The sequence below is a fragment of the Lycium ferocissimum genome, chromosome 6 (assembly GCF_029784015.1).
Source record: "Lycium ferocissimum isolate CSIRO_LF1 chromosome 6, AGI_CSIRO_Lferr_CH_V1, whole genome shotgun sequence".
Classification (NCBI taxonomy): domain Eukaryota; kingdom Viridiplantae; phylum Streptophyta; class Magnoliopsida; order Solanales; family Solanaceae; genus Lycium; species Lycium ferocissimum.
The window spans coordinates 30,753,563-30,759,562 of NC_081347.1; the positions used below are offsets into that span (position 1 = coordinate 30,753,563).

At 36.2% G+C, this 6,000-nt stretch overlaps 1 long non-coding RNA gene across 1 annotated transcript in view; it reads right to left on the bottom strand.

The window, feature by feature from the left end:
* The window catches only part of LOC132060758 (uncharacterized), a 68,171-nt gene extending 65,142 nt beyond the window's left edge, over window positions 1-3,029 (bottom strand). The window contains exon 1 of the long non-coding RNA XR_009416010.1: window positions 2,273-3,029. This is a non-coding gene — a long non-coding RNA (uncharacterized LOC132060758). The remainder of the gene's footprint in view (window positions 1-2,272) is intronic.
* Window positions 3,030-6,000: the final 2,971 nt, after the last annotated feature.

Below are 6,000 nucleotides of genomic sequence, written 5' to 3' on the forward strand. Positions count from 1 at the left end.
ATAATCGTCATTCACTTACATTATTCGCATTTCACAATTCCACTCCAATTCTCCATAATCATGAACAAGGTACACCATCATATTATTTCACATATAACACTTATTCCATATTTTAAATATCATTTATAACGCATTTATAACCTCAACATGTCCATTTTCATGATTCAATCCCACTACTACTCATTAATGGCATTATTCACACATTTATAACCCATTTTCCATACTCTTCTACAATCCATGTGTTTCAACTTATAAATACTTCAAACAACATAGAAAGATCATGAAACTTACCTTAGCTGATGGAGGAATAAGCTTTGAATGGTGATACACCTTTTGCACCAAAACCTTATTTCATCTCTCTTAGGATTTTCTTGATTTGGAATGACTTTTAATGGGTTTCATACACTTGATTCTCCTCAATTCTTATTGCTGATCTTTGATTTCTATTGATTTCTTATGGTTGAAGTGTATGGAAATGTTCTAGAGGTTTCTTGAAGTGTGGAGGTGAAAAATGAAATGAAAATGAAATGAGGAGAGGTCCCTTATATAATTTGAGTTCAGTCCCACCAAGATCTACGGACCAACATACGGTCCGTATGTTTTCTCTTGGCCGTATGTTTGGCCGTAGATCGGTCCAATGAAACATGTCATTCAGGGTGGATCTACGGCTGGACATACGGTCCGTAGATTTTATATGGCCAGTATGTCTGGCCGTATGTTTGCCCAGTTTTTCGATACTTGCTCTCGTCGACTCGTTTGATCTCCAATCCTTATGGAACCTTCTTAACACTTGTCTAGCACCTTAATACTATTCTAAGGGACGTCATAACTCTCCCTCGAAGCATCATTAATGCACCATTAATTCAATACTCGTAATTCTTATCCGATACACAACATATGACTCTCTTTCCTTAACAACTTTCTTTCACTAACTCGAATGTCTTTGGAAATCTTAATTCGAATCATCAAATACTATTTCTTACTTGTCCAAACCTCGCATACGTCACACCTCTCGTTAGTCTATTCACTGTACGATAGTGAGAAATTTTTGAGGTGTAACAGAAAATATCAGTTGGGAGAGTCATATACCTAGTTTTTACAACTATACAATGACTGGTGATGGTTAGAAATCCCTCAATCACACAAGTGCCACACAAATGGGAAGATTTGATGCAAATGCTAGAAGAAGGAAGTAATAGGCTGAAAGTTACGCAGGTTATATGGAATTTTCCACGATCAGGATGGTTGTTGTGTAATACAGATGGAGCCTAGGAGAAATCCAGGTAGGAGAGCTTATGGGTTTTGTTTGAAGAATACATATCAGAATTTGGTTTATGCTCAAGCTGCAGATGTATGCATTACTACAAATACAAATGCTGAGGTGATGGCAATCTTGGAAGCTTTTAGATATTTTAAAACTATAGGAATGGATAACATCATTGTGCAAACTGACTCTGAAATGATTTATAAAATTATAGAGGAAGGTTGGAAACCACCAAGGGGAATTGTTAGCTGGATTGAAGAGATTATGGAGTTAAGAAGTGCTATGACTGTCACCTTCAGTCATATTTTGAGAGAAGGAAATAAACTAACTGATGCTTTGGCTAACCAGGCTTTAGATGAAGTCTCTTTTCAGTGTCATAACTTTTAGGAGTTAACATCAATGTGTAGAAAAATTCTCAATAGTGATAAGACTCAGATTCCTTACTTGAGGATAAGGACTACAAAATAATGGAGAAAGTTGATGAAATAAAGGTGGATAGGTTGGAAAGATGGAGAAAGGACAAGGGGAGAAAGTCCATCATCAAGTTCAAATCCATATGGAGGAGAATTTGGTGATATTTTTTACTGACTTTGTTTATTTTTTTGCAGGTTCTAAAATACAAAATCCAGAACATACAACAACAAGCAATTATAAGCTCAGAGTGCTAACAACTAGAGTATTGAGGAGACAACAACAACACAAAAACAACAATGAGCATGGAAAAGGATCATACATTCTTTCAAGCATAGGAATTGGCAACAAACATCAAGAATATCACAGAGGGAGCATTTATAATCAAATTCTCAATAATAATTTAGACCAAATAGATTGCATAGATGTTTTATTTGTGGTATTAGCATCAACTAGTGTTCATTCAAATAGACAAATATCAAATCTATGCGAGTCCAAACTACAAAGAGAAGGAGATTTAAGTGATTAACAAGCACAACATATAAAAGGAGCCAGTTGCAGTAATGGAACACGAATCATGGAAGAAGTAGAACTTACAAACGAAGAAGAAGCCGCAAACGTCAGAATGAGCTCAAGCAGAGGTCCATTCAAAGACAGATCGAGCTACAAATGTCATGAAGAGCTCAAGTAAGGATCGATTCAACATAGATCGAACACAAAATTGGTACATGCAGAACAAGAAAAAAGTCAAAAAGGTTCAATCGAGTCAGAAACAAGGAAAAATGAATAGATTTAAGAAGATTGAAGCTTTACCTGAAGATAGTGAGATGAGAAAGGAAGAACAAATTCACACATAGAGGAGTGAATCAGAATTTAACCATCAAAGCAGCATCATGTGGTCTCTTCATCATTTTCACACCACCGGAGGTAAAAATCGAAGAAAATTACAGCTGGAGATAAAGAGAAGAACCCGAAGTTTTAGGGTTTCATTTAGGAAAGTTGGGAAAATATTATTTGTTTTTGATGTTTTTTAATTTTTGTTTTTTATTTTATTTTTTTGGGCCTGACCCGATTTGGGTTGGGCTTTTTTGAACCTTTTGATTTTCTGCATAATTAATAAAAGTCCGGATGCATATAACTCATTAAAAAAAAAGACGGCATCATGATAATTGTACAAGAGGCACGGTAGGAGCATGGTATTTGGTGATTTCCATTGTTAGTGAAGAGCTAAAATGATGTGTAGATCATATATGTTAGAGTAAACACTGGTATGTAATAGGAGTAGTGTAGCAGAAATTCATATTTTTTGGTTTGGTTCGGATAAGGGTAAGCTACAAGATTGGATAGTTAAAAATCTATTCCTCATGGTTGCTTGAGCGGTGGTCTTATAGGTGTGTAATTGTCACTTTGTGCTTGCTAGTTTGACACAACTATTTCACTAGTGGGATTCTTAAATTCTGTCAGTTGAATTGTTTACTGGCAGAAGTTTATCTTCTGTTCCTGTAAAACATCTTCTAGTTTAGCCAATTCAAATCTTGAAGATCAAAACCGAAGGGAAGGACAGGCCATGATGAACGATCAAGAAACATTGAAAATTCAGGCGGACAATCAGGATAAGTCCACAATAGAGAATATATAGGACTTTGCATCAACTCCTCACTTGAATATTAGGGATGATGAAAATGCACAACCTCTTGTGGATAAAGAATCTAATTCAAAATTACTCCAGCAGAAGAAGCCTCCTCGGAGTCAGATATAACAGAGGACTTTGCGGAAAGGATTTCTCAGAAGTTAGAAATAATTTTCCCACCTCACGAGGAACAATTTAGAAAGGTTACACATGACTTCCTTAACTTATTAGAACAGGTCTGAATAGAAAAGGAAAACCTTATGCAACTATTCACCACTCTTCAAGTAAATCATGAAGACTGAAGATAAAAGAGGAGTATCTAAAAAATAGAATCAGAAGTCTCAGAACTAAGGTCTTGTCAACAGAAATGAGGGAAGAAAAAAAGAATAATGACGCTATATCACCCATCTTGAAGGCGGACCCGGAGGATGAAGATGACCAAAATGAAGACATCAGTAGGAAGCTCCTCTAAGTAAGGGAGGAAATCCACAGTTACTTCAAAAGGAAACTGGAATGTGTGATTCAAAACCATTCTAAATATATTGTAGATTGGGAACATAGAGTGGAACAAAATAATACAAGAATATAACACCCTAAGGAAGAATTTTCTAGCCTGGAAGAAGAGAAAAATAACCTGGACATCGAAAACGAGATCCTCAAGGAACATATCCTCTTTCCGAGGCATGAAAAAAGTGAATATGAAAATTCAAAATAATCTAGACACTCCTCCTTAGGAAAAGATCAAAATTGAAGAGACATTGAAGAAATTGAAAAATTAACAAAAAGGATAAAGGTCGATTTACGCAAAGAAGAACAAACCGACCTTCTACCGTAAAAGGCAAGAAATTGGCAAACCAAGAATAAACTCATGGCAAGAACAATGTATCTACAATGAGAACTATGGGAACTTGAAGGACTCTGGCTTATAAGAAAGATGGTTACAAACAAAGAAACATTGAAGGCCGACAGACAAAAGAAGAAGAAAAAAATCTAAACTACTGCATCAGAAACAGGGCCAAAAATATACTCATCAGAAGGAACCCAATCTGAAGTGGGTTCCTAAGACCTATCTCTAAGAACAACATGGAATACTATGGTAGGAAGATAATTGAAGGATGTGTGAAGGTCTCAACACATGTCCTACCATAAGCATGCAAAAGGGAGGGTGGTACATATCAACATACGAAGATCTCACTCCCGAGATAGATGAAGAAAATATGGAATAAATTTATATGCGAGGAAGCTGACAAGTGGGTTGGAATATGTTGCACTATGCAGTCATGCTCAGTTTAATTAAACTGGTTTCTAAAATACTCGATAGGAACAGATCCCTCGCCTACTTACCAACAGGCAGCAGTGATGACTGGACGACTGGATTTCACATTGCAATAACAGAAGGCAATAAGAGCATGATGGAAGAGCTGTTAAGGCATAACCAAGATTGCTGGGAAATGCTTAATAGTAAGGGTCAGAATGCTCTCCGTGTTGCCATATTGAATAATCAAAACTTCATTGTCAAGTTCATACTGGAGTTTCCTAACTATAAAAACCTTATTAATGAGAAAGAAATGATGGAAACACTCCTCTCCATTTGCTTTTTGCTTCCAGCTGTTATGTCTAGGAACTGATAGACCACCTTAGGGCAATGGAGACGGCTTTTAACAAAGAAAACCAAACTCCACAAGATGCAACATTGGATTACTCATGGTCACAAGATAGGGTAAGCATAAATAATATTTCGTAGTATCTTACTCCATCCGTCCTATTGTAAGTCAATTTTAAACATTACAAGGGTGACAAAGCGCTAGTTGAGCTTGCATAATATTTCGACAAAACTATCATCCTCCACGAGCAACCTTTTTGAGGTAAACATTGATATAATAACAATTATAGGACATAATAGAATTCCACTTGCTTTGAGTTGGTAGAATGGGAAGACGCAATTTCAGATAGGATTGCATGACAAGAGAATGATTGAAAAAGTTGTAAAGTTAGCTCAAACACATCTTATCGGGGCCACTCTTTTAGTTACAAAATATTTTGTAGCTGGTTTCACATTACCAGGAGGCTTTAACAACAATCCTGGTTCAAATCAGGAAATGTCAATTCTAACAAGGAAAGCAGCTTTTAAAGCTATCATTACAGACACCACTACCTCTGTATACTCTGCTGGTGTTGTATTCAACTACTTTGCTATTTACAACTGTTTTTTAGCTTTTGGCTTTGGCAGCAGCTGTCCTAGCATTTTTTTATGGAAATATATGATACTTTGACACATTATATTGGGCTGGCGATATCTGTCTCTGCCATTGGTTGCATCTCTTTCCTTATCTATTTTTACATGCTTTCCATGACATTTGATAGAAAGACTTTGTAACTGTGGACTCTTCTATTAGATAAATGTAATGTTCCTCAGCTTGCTATAATATTGCCATTTTCTTGCATTAAGGTATAAGGTGTTTAGTAAGGGCGATGCATCTTTGGAACTGCTGTGGTCTCTAAGTAATGTCGTCCCATTACTAAGAGGGTCTAAGGGAGAAGAGAAATTCCACATTTGACACGGACATCACTTTTTAGTTCGTAACCTACATTAGATCTTATTTATCCCTATTTGGCCAAACCTAACCCTCAACCTTCTTTCTCACTTTCTGAATCAATTTACCATTTTCCACCAATAGCCTTGAAAATTTACTTC